The sequence below is a fragment of the Ixodes scapularis genome, unplaced genomic scaffold (genome assembly GCF_016920785.2).
Source record: "Ixodes scapularis isolate PalLabHiFi unplaced genomic scaffold, ASM1692078v2 PGA_scaffold1__304_contigs__length_218370807, whole genome shotgun sequence".
In the NCBI taxonomy this organism is placed as follows: Eukaryota; Metazoa; Arthropoda; class Arachnida; order Ixodida; family Ixodidae; genus Ixodes; species Ixodes scapularis.
Window position 1 is genome coordinate 178,609,131 of NW_024609846.1, and position 11,159 is coordinate 178,620,289.

The window sequence follows — 11,159 nt, forward strand, 5'->3', positions numbered from 1 at the left end:
CAGGAGCGGCTGCCGTCTTTCGATCGATCCGAAGTAGTACAAAGAAAAGACCTGCTGATATTTCTACGTCCTTCATTGCGGGAACATTATAACATAAAGAAAACTTCGGCAGGGCATGATTATCATTAGAAAAACACTGACAAAATATTAATTGAAGCAATTTGCGATGTATTTCTTGTTTTCAATATTCCTATTTCCTACTATATCACCTTGGTAACTCTTTTTTTTTACTTGATCTTAGTTGTCGTCAAAACCTCCATGGTGAATATTTTCCTATGTTTTGCATCTTATCATTAAAGGTGGAGAATTTCGATGCCTTCATTTTTGCTTTAAGTTCCGTACTTAGCATCAGTATTTTAGCCTGTAGGAGCCATCCCCTTTCCCAAGGGCTTTTATTCGACACCTGGTTAAACGACTTTTGTGGTAACAACGATACCTTAGATGTATCGTTGTTAAATCCTATTCGCTCAATCATTGATTCGTCATCAGCTTCCTTAAAACTTCTATGTAAAGATATTTGCGTTTTCTTATGTGGAGCCTCAACGATAGTTCAAAGTGTACCATACTGTAACCTGAAATTCCCGGGCGAACTTTGCAATCATATGTTTGACTTGAGAGGCTCTCACTGACAAATATTAAATCTATTAGGAATCATCGCTTTCCCCATATACGGCCCTATTTACATCTTTATATGACTATTAGCCCCGAGAAGATGAAGTGAAGCCACCTGGCGGCTACTTGTCGCGACGTAGTAGCAAAGATCACTTGACCACTTCTGCACTTTGTTGATAGCATGTGGGTTGAGTTGCATGACTAACAATTTATGTTTAATTCGTTAGTCTGCACCAGAGTTTAGGGTTGCTTTTAACCTCATTATTTATTGTACTTCTCGTCAAAAGTGTACTCAAGTGGCACGACAACGGTGGCGTCGCGGCCTACGGAACATAACCCAGTGACCCAGCTGACCCAGTTCCGTGTTATTGTTCTGACCACGACCAGATCGGTCGTCGTCGTGGCTTCGGAGGCTTGTCTAGCTACCAAAGTGGTAGATTCTGAGTCAAAATGGTTCACAAGGCAATTTTTATTAATTTATTTTCTCCTGCCTATCGGAAACAGACAGGACAAATAGAAAACAATCCCGAGGATGACCGAGCAGGCGTTAAAAACATACCAATCACCGTTTTTTTTGTTTTTTTTTCAGTTTTTTTTTAACGCTTTTAGAGACGCACTCGAAAAATAAAGTCTACGTACCACTTGATGCGAAGGTAATTCATAGCGTGTTTATTTAAGTTTCACGTTGACGAAAACAGCAAATAGAATTAACGAGCGTATCACTTCGACGAGGGCGTTCGCCACCACCGCACAACGCTCCGAAAATGACGAGACGACGACGAAAAGACACCTTCTAAGCGGAAGATCTAGATCAAGGCTCAGACTATTCATACGGAATGAGTCCACGTACAAAATCATGATCCATTCCACTCTGTCAAGGTGGATGACCAGCGAAGTTGTTTAGCGCATGACACAGACGTGACTGAGAATTATGATCAAAGATACGAACACATTTACTGTCATAGTAACCCTGGAGCTAGGGGGCCAAAAGGGGACGGACAGACACGAAACTACGTAGTTTCGTGTCTGTCCGTCCCTTTTTTGCCTCCTAGCTCCAGGGTTACAATGTCTATCCTTAACCAGCTCGTCTGCCTACTTGCTTTAACTACATTTATTGTCTCGATCAGTGGCCATCGTTGCGAAAGTCTACGCACACACATTTATTCGATGCGTTCTCCACCCCGCGGCGATCGTCGTCTTGTCTGGTTTGCCGCATGCGCTTGGCGTTTTGTGCACAATCTTTATGGGTGGTGTTGGCCGCCCGCCGCCGCCGCTGACATTCTCGGTGCCGTTCCCACCGTTGCTCTTCGTAGGCGCGGTGCTTTTCGGGAGTCCGGACTGTACGCAGCCTCCCTATTACGACGAGAGAAGTGAAATAGACCTATTTCTAAACTAACCAAGCATCAGAGAGAATGCAGGGAATTGCCTTCCACGGGCCGCACGTGCCGGCGTCTGCAGCAGTGACTGTTCTAAAGCAAAAGCCTAAAACAAATAACAGCTTGCAGGCGCGTTCGTCACCGCTTTATTTGGGTTATTTAATTCAAATCTTTTTCTACGGGGAAGACGTCCGCTTGCGGCGTTGCGAGTGTAGAGTTTTTGATCACGCACACGAAAAATTCACGGAACACTAGTAATAAACAGTTTTGCTGTAAAAAAAAAGAAAAGGATCGCGCCAGTATATTCATTTAACGAGGCCGCTGGTTGTAGACAGCAACTGACGAGCGCCTTGCTAGGCCTTCCGATCCACCTTGCCAGACATTCACACCGACTTGAGCGACCACTGATGTCGTTGGTATTGTCCTTGCTTTTGAAATTGGTGAATCTGGCGGCCTTTACAGAGAATCATAGTTTCCAGTACGTATTTCCTTTAGTTTCTTGCTTGGAGTCGGAAAGTGCGCGAAGAGCACGTAGAAGTATGCTCGTTGGTCTCCACGCCGAAGTATCTGAGCAGTGTTGGCGGCCACGAAGCTATCGTAGGATTCCATTGTAACTTACAGCTTCCGATCGTTTTGCTTGGCATATTGAGATTTGTTTTTAGGTTTCGTCCTACGCACGTTTTGCGTGATAGCAAAAAAAAAAAAAATACGCTTAGCGAACAGTTTTTCGTTCCTACGCGCTAAAGCGCACAACTAAAGCAAAGCAAAGCGGAGAAAATACGTGGCCACGCCACGTGATACTGGTAACTACGTAACTTCGAGCGATCGCAGCGCTCCACTCGGTCCCTCTCGGGCTAAAGCACGGTCATTAAGGCGTCTTATATATTTATATTTGACCGTATATAAGAGATTCGTGGCCGATGTATAACATTTTTGTACGAGGTATTCAGCCTTTTCGTTAATGTTTGACGTTGGTCGACCCGCTGCGCTCGCCAATTGGCTGTGGTTGAAAGACGAGCACTTCATCGTGCCTCGCAATGAATGTGTTTTTGGGATGATTAGTCGGTATAGATACAAAACCATAGTGGCGTTTGCCTCCGCTGCACTGTTCGAACGCTTTCGAACGCAGAACGCCGGAGCTATCTTTGCATCTACTCACTAATCATTCCAACTAGAGCTAGGGTGCCTTCATGAGCGCTTTGCTTAGGGTGGAGACATCTGGCCATTTTGTCTCACAGTTTTATTTTTATTTTTTGTTCAGAAGCGCGTGAAAGAGCGTGTCGCTGCACGCGTTTGTGGCGCTGACTGTGCTATTGCGACATTTTGTTTCCGTCGATTTCTTTGTATTTTCTCCGCGAGCGCGTGTTGTCGGCATCGGGTACTACAAAGGGTGGCATCACCCTAAACAGAAGGACATTGAGGCACCCTAACTAGAGCGAGCGGCGTTTCGACACCCCCCGCGCTCTCTCGTCTCCTCCTCTCCCTCAGTTTCTGCCCGCATAGTCACTGAGAGCTTAAAAAACGCTGGCCCGACCCGTCGAGTTCTTACTTCTTGACTTATAATTCATTCTTCTGCGTTAGTTCAAACTGCAATCTCATTGGTTGCGGAGCGATAATGGGATATTCGGGATTCGCCACGCCGTGCGTTTCTTACAGTGTCGGCCCCTATAGGCCCATTCCACTAAACGCCTTTTGTGCGTTGCCATCTCTTACCTTCTGGGCTGTGGAACGCATCCTGAGCATGCGTAGCAACCGACTTCTGCGAAATAACTAACGCAACGCGTTTGCACGCAGACCAGTAACTCGGCATGTTTCGCCTGAGTAATAAACTATAAAAAAATGTACAGCAAGAACAAGAAAAACTATTCCTTTTTTTTAGCCCGACCTGCAGAATCTTCTTCTGCCGGGCAGAAAACCGGTTTCCAGTTTTCTTCTCAACACTCCCCCTCGCACTCTTCTCTCCTTCTATCCCAACAGGAGCGGGTCTCTTAGCTACACTCTCCGGAAAAAAAAAAAGGACTTGAGAAGAGCTTCCTCCTTTTTGGCTGCAAGTCGGCCTTTAATCTTCAGACGCAGCCCACGCTACGAAGTAAAGCGACCAATCAAGCACCGTCAAAATCGCAGGTCACTTGGCCTTTTCTGTTTTTGGTTGGATCGCCGATGATAGAACATGTAGAGAAACATGACAAACACAGTGATGGTGCCCTTTTGAAGCTGCCTGATTTGTCCCATCAGTTCGTAACGTCGACTGCGTCCAGACCTACATTGGCTAAATATTCGGTCTTTGCCTCGGAATTGAGAAAAACCTTCTACACCCCTGATCGACGCGCGGAATCGTAGTAGGATTCACTTTTCGAGACACTCTATTGCGTTCATTAAATAGGGAACGAGGAACGGAAACGAGTTAATTTATAACGTTTTATTGTTTCGGTTCACGCTTGATGAAGGGACGAGTTCAGACCGTCGAGAACTAGCATTCAGATATTCGCATCGGATACATATTTTTGCGGTTCCGTCTTGGAAACAACCAATCGATATCTGACGCAATGAAAACGATATGTTCTTTTAGCGCAGTTCGAATGAATTGGGTTATCATGGCAACCACGAAGCGCCAGTCGAGTTAGAAAACTATAGCTTAGTTCTCGTATGATGGCCAAACCCATTATACGAAAACCGACTAAAAAAATTAATCCTAGATTTTTTTTTGTCGGTTGTTTGGACATTGGTATTAATATAATCTGACGAAACCGATCACCGACCTTCGGCGAAGTGAGTGTGATTTGTCTGTGGCTGATTCTTTCTGGGTGATGTATTACCACATCTAGCCTTTCAAGACTGCTCCCTCTGACGTAATCGTGGCGTACTGTGAGCCACTCTTATTTCAGAAGCGCACGGTTCAAGTGAAAAGGATAATGCAAGTGAAACTATAGAAATAATTCTTTTTTATATATTTTGGATACTTTTTACATATATTCCAAGTTCATGAGTTGTAAAGTGGGAAGGTGAAAAAAGCGAGGACAACTCTCCAATAACTAAATTTACCCCTGGCATTTTTGCGCGAAAATAATGATTGTTTTTGCTCAACATTTTCGGTGGTTTGAGGGGAAGCATATCCTCGTACTTAAAAGATATTTTAAACCCCTAGTATGTCGTGTCAAACCTTTTGGTTATACTGGTTATATTTATTTGAATTCCAAAAGTTATTTGCCAGCTTGATTGAGATGTGTGAAATCGTGTAAACAGTCACTTTGACACATTTCCGTCCACGCCCTCATCCCCTTCCGCTCGCACACGCCCACAGAAGTTAACAGAAATGGTAAGCTGAACTACACTTTGAAGACTTATTAAAGGCAGGTACTAAAATTTGAAAAGTTAAAAACAAGAGCTGCACAGCGAACAACTTGCGGTATCGGCTGACGCTCGAATTTGTAAGAGCGTGACATGCACGATTAGCCTGAACACGCGATCTGTCGTGCTTCCCGTTCACTTGCAGAAATGAGAGTTGAAAGATGATAGCAAATCACGACCATACATATTCCTTTACAGCTCATTAATTCTGTGTGAGTGCTCATGAAAAAACAAATGCAATAACCGAAAAACAAAAATGAAAAATACTGAAGGTTTTGTTGTTGTTTTTATTACAAAATATTGCCACTTTCCCGCACTCCTGAGGCATAGGCAGCGATAACACATGGTGTATTGTTTGTTGCTTCACGGTACGTTAAACAAAAAAAACATTCTACGCATATTACGCCCTACAGCACGAACATCATCGCGTGTTGCGTCTTTGAAAGAAAGCCTTGCCAAAGCTAATGCTCCAGACGGAGAAACACGCGAAGTTCGTGTCTCTAGGGGTTTCACAGCATAGCTTTGGTCCTTTCATTTAGTGCCTCCTAGTTTCCTACGAAGCACATGCTTGTTCTCTACTTTCTCAGCTCCTGCACACTCTCATCTCATATGTGCCAGCGCCCTCGCTCGCCACCTAGTGGAAAGAGGACCATTCACACAGCACTGTAGCGAACCCAGGGTAGTCCTTGTTGTCGGGCTCCGCCGGAGCCAGGTACCGACCAGGACATCAGGAAGATGGGCCTCGGAAGCCGGGTTACTTTTCGATAGATGTTTAATTTACATTTGTACAGTTGGTTGAAGACCAGAGAAGAGAAGACATTTGCTTGTCGAAGTTCGCTCATTTTAAACACTTGGTTCTCCCTAGGTCCCTAGGTAGGGACCCCCACATCGGTGGATAGTCGGCCAATCACAGAAAGGTGTCCAGTTCAAATACCGCCCCACATTCCATGATTACGCACACTCAAGCCGCTGTAAACACTTCACCGTCTCTCTAGACGGCGCCGAGAGTCTCACCAAAACACCGGCTCGTTGGAATTCACGCAGCTGGTCGAAACACCGTCCGGGGCCGACACGTGACGTGCCGCCTTTCGACCCTTCGTGTCTACGCGTTGAATGAAGGCGTCCGGATGATCTCATCGCCCCGGATCGTGCCCTGGTGTTTCGGCGGTGAGACCTGAGACGTTGTTTTCTCCTCTTCGGAGGCTATGTCCACACTTGTACACCTTAAAGTCTGGATGTATCACGGCGCCCGTCTCGTGCGTTCGCTGGGCAGGCGTGCTTCCGAAGCGATGATGGGCGATGATGGTGCCAGGCTCGCCGAGTCAGAAGACCTTGAGCCCGCGGGAGGCGCTCGACGAAAACAAACGGTTTGATGCAGACATTAGGAAATGGTCCGGGGCCCATTCATAACACCGTTCATTACAGCACCAATCAACCTATTTCACCAGCCAGCTTTGCTACGCCACCGCTGCCAGAGTGCAACCTCGCCGTAGCGCTGCGCGTGCACAAACGCCACAAGGCGTCTCGTGTACTGCCACTTGCCTCCTGTAGACTAGAGTTATGGTGGCGTAACGCATTCGTCGACCACTTAGTGAGATCGGCCTTTACAATAAGTCTGACTTCGCCATAAAGGCTCACTTTGAGCTACGGTCAGTAGTCAAGAGAGCTATAGGTGCTGCGCATGAAGCTTAAATTTCAACTCAAAGAGTAGTTTGGCCTGCAGTTTACTTTAAAGCACAAAAGTTCCGTTGACGCGAGGTTATTTAGTGTCACGATTCTTCTAGAACGTGGACGAAGGGGGCTGAAGCACCCGCCGAGGAGAGACGACACGCAGCCTGGTTGTGAGGGTGAACGATGACTGACCGGGGCGACGTACGCTCCACGGTGTTTATTGGTCCGGTGACCAATGTTGCCCGCCGAGCCTGGCGGCCACAGACGGGTGGACTGGAGGGGGCGCTACCTACTGGTCACATCCCTCCCCCCAGTTTGTTTCTCTAAAAGCAAGATAAGAATAACCATGCACACGGCCGACACCGACTCGGCGTCTGGTCGTGCCAAGTCCAGGCCGGTCGATGACGAAGGTTACCCCGGCGAGTAACGGTCAGGTGGCCTTCGCTGCCGTGTACTCCGCCTGGGCACTCAAGTCGACGGGCCAGGTATGGCAACGCCGGGCGCTGCCTGAACCGGTCGCGCTCCACCCGGTGGAGCTGCAGGGACCGGATTTGTGTGTGGCACCGGTCCAACTGGTGCCACAGGAGTGGCGACGCTTGTCGCCTCCGTGCTGTTTGGCGCTCCACTGGCCGCAACTGGTGCTGTCGTTGGTCCCCCTGCGGGCTGGTCGTCTGAAGACACGGCCGAGGGTGCAAGCCAGGTCCCGGAGCGAGGCCTGACATGGTCGGCGTGCCGGTGCCAGGTGGTCCCGTCGGGCATGCGGACGAGCAGCGATGAGGCACTCGCTGGTGCAACCACATGTCCGGCAGACCAGGGTGCGCCAGGACGGAAGTTCCTGGCGTAGACCGACGCTCCCGGCTCCGGCAAAGGCCCGGGACGGCACCCTCGGTCAGCAGCCAGCTTCTGCTTCAGCTGCTTCAGGAGCGCCGTGGACCGGAGGTCTGTATGCAAGACGCCCAGGGGGGTCTTGACCATCCGGCCCAGCAGAAGCTCGCAGGGGGCACGGTCCGCTACTGGAATAGTACCCGGGCCACCTGCGTCCGGAAATCCTCGGGCTGGCTCTTCTTGAGCTTGTCCTTGATGATCTGGACCACCCGCTCGGCTGCACCATTCCTTTTTATTGAGTCATGGCGCATACAGACCACACCAGGAAATATTAATCGATCCTCCGGCACCTTGCCCTCAGCATACGTCAGTGGACTACGACACTTAGAGGGTACACCAAAGAAACACGCCCCTACCATAGAGGAAAACGAAGATGCTGATCCTCGTTTGTAAATAACCAACTTTTTGAAGAAAACGAAGCTACCGCACCTGGTTTGAAAACTAACCGCCGTCAAAAACCAAGATACTGCTTTACATTCATCGGAGAAAAAAAGTAAGAAGCTGCTTCTCTTTTAAATAGCCCCCTGAAGAAGGTGCCGAGCCGGCACCGAAACGTTGGGACCCCTCGATCTTTTAGGGATTGGTTGGCGTTTGCCCTTTATTTATTTATAACATTTAACCCAACCAGGCAGACGTTTGCCGAAATGTTCACCTTCAAATCTTTGCTATTTTTTCGTATTCTTACATGTTTAAATTAATAAATATAAAGACCAGGTCTTTCAAGATAACCCCCCCAGAGAACACTTAAAAGACACAAAAAAGCTGACCAAAATGTTAAGCATGTAAAGCACCTTCACGGGCTGCTCAATAGACTAAATATACTTTGTATACATGAAGAGCGATGTCTTCTCTGCGCCTTGGCAGAATGCGATGTTAATCACAAAGTAGCCGAACAAAGTACAGGCAGCAGCACCTGAGATGTGGCGATAGACTTCGTCGCCACTAATCCGTTCATGCTAATTTCGAATAAAGCGGGGTCGAAAATCTTTAGTCCTGCCTTGGTTACATAAGAAAACAGTCGGTCTGAGTGGAGTTACTCTAAAATACACTAATTACTTTTTAATTACAAGTACCTGAATGATCAAAAACCACCAGAAAACTGTTGAAAACAAAATGCATTTTTAGCCATTATTAACCAACGCAATATTACCATTACTCAAGAGGTTTTCAGTTGGGACTAAACGCAGAGTTCACAATCTTTTTTACAGCAGTCAGAATGTATTAATTAATAGCAAAACGATTAATCTCAGAACCGTAATTATCACTAATGAACAACCAGATATCTTCCTTGTTTGGTTTCTTTGATTGAAGTTGTTGGCTTACATAGATCTAGTACTGTCAATCAAACTGCCATGTTGACGAGAGCAAAATTCCTGAAAACTCTGGCTTACCGTGTCCACAATAGAAATCGGTGATTGTTACTTGTTAAACAAAGAAAAAAGAAAGGAGCATGTTGACTTGATCTCTGAAAGTTAAACAAAACAAGAAATCACTACTTTACTCGATCCTTTTAATTCCAAAATCGCATTCATTGTGGCTCAATGCGAATGGGCACAAAGCGAACTAACAAGTCAAAGTTTTCAAGCCAGGGCTATAGAAGTTGTTGTAAATGCCGCTCTACAACCTTTGTGAATTAGGAACGTAAAAGGTACAATACCGAAACACACAACATTAAATTTATCTAACATGCACAACTATTTATTGCCAATTCAGTGCGCACCCAAGCCAAAACCAGTTTACTCGGGTGGCTTCACTTTTTCAAGGCCTTGGTAGAGGCCATAAAAAGGCAATCATTTAGAAAAGCCCGGGCTAATATTCTAATGCTTACAAAGTAAGAACTTTTTTCTCGAGTCGAGTACAAATGGCAGGCCTTTGTTTAGCAACCCTTTCTTGTTAAATAATTATGAAAATGTTATCATCGTTCCTGATCAAATTCATATTGTCGTGCTCAAAAAAGACCTTCCTCTTTCAAATATATTTATCCGATAAAAAAATAATATAATGTTCTTAAATAAGGTTGACTTGGTTCGGTCTGAACAACTGCGCTGCACAAAAGCTTCTTGCTTCACAGCCCTTCCTCCTCACCCTGACCAGGTCCCTACGATTGATGCAGCCGTAATCGACATGTTGGCGGCCTGGCATCATTGAACGTTCCTCACGTAGCCCGAACCTCAACCCCGTCTTCCTCCTCCCGAAGTCAACCACCGAGTCACGCTATGTTTTAGACGGCGCCGCCCTTACACCTCACCTCCCGGCCCCTCTGTACCGCCCTACTCCACTACCCAATGCCATCAAAGCAAATCCCCTCCCGCCGCAAGCGTATATGGTAAAGCTCGACCTTGCCGAGGCTTTTTGCCATATCACACTTCGTCCCTCCACCCGCAACCTGACCACAATTAGAATAGGCAGCCGTTGCTTACATTTTCGCCGTATGCCCTTCGGGATACACCCGTCGCCGTTTTAGATGCAGCTCTTGGCCACAGCCATTGCCAGGGAAATGCGCGCGCTTGGACTCTGGTTTTGGTCTCACTAACACAACTCCTTGTTCGCCAATCTTGAGCCAGAAAAGTTGGCGTTTGTGGTGCGCCTCCACGTGGAGGACATGCTGCGGTCGGGATTTCGCTTAAACCTAAGCGACTCGAGCGTAAAGCCCACCCGATGCATGGATTAATTTTTTTTTTTTTTTTGAAGGGGGGGGGGGGGGGGGGGAGGGGTAGGCTTAAAACAGCCGATGGCATAATTTCAAACACGCCAGCACGAATCCGAGCTATTCCTCGTCTCCATCGCTCGCCGGAGCTCCCACTTCTCTTGAAGGCGCTCCTGCGGGCGGCGGGCTACTTGGCATTTTACTTTCCTCTCTATGGCTCTGAGGTCTTTGTTCTTCGTCCCCTGTTTGACAAAGCTTGAGACCAAATTCCTCTTTCACTCAATTGTAGCTTGTCATTCTTTGCAAGTCTTTTCGAATCCCTTCAGTCGTTGAATGTACACAAACAGAGGGTGATACTTCGCTATCAGTTTAAGCATGCTACCGGTTGTCATTCTTTCTAAAAAAAAAAATGTCACTGGTACCTATTATGAGATTGAGCTCTCCCTGCAGCTGAAAGGTAAGTACTTTGTGGTCTGATTATCACAACGCGATATTACTTTGTTCAGAGTGACCAGTAATGAAATTATAGTGTACTATAAACGAATTAATCAATTTAAAGTTGGAAAGGTTACCAAGTTCTAGCTTCTATGACCTTAGTGATATACAACTGCTTATAAGCC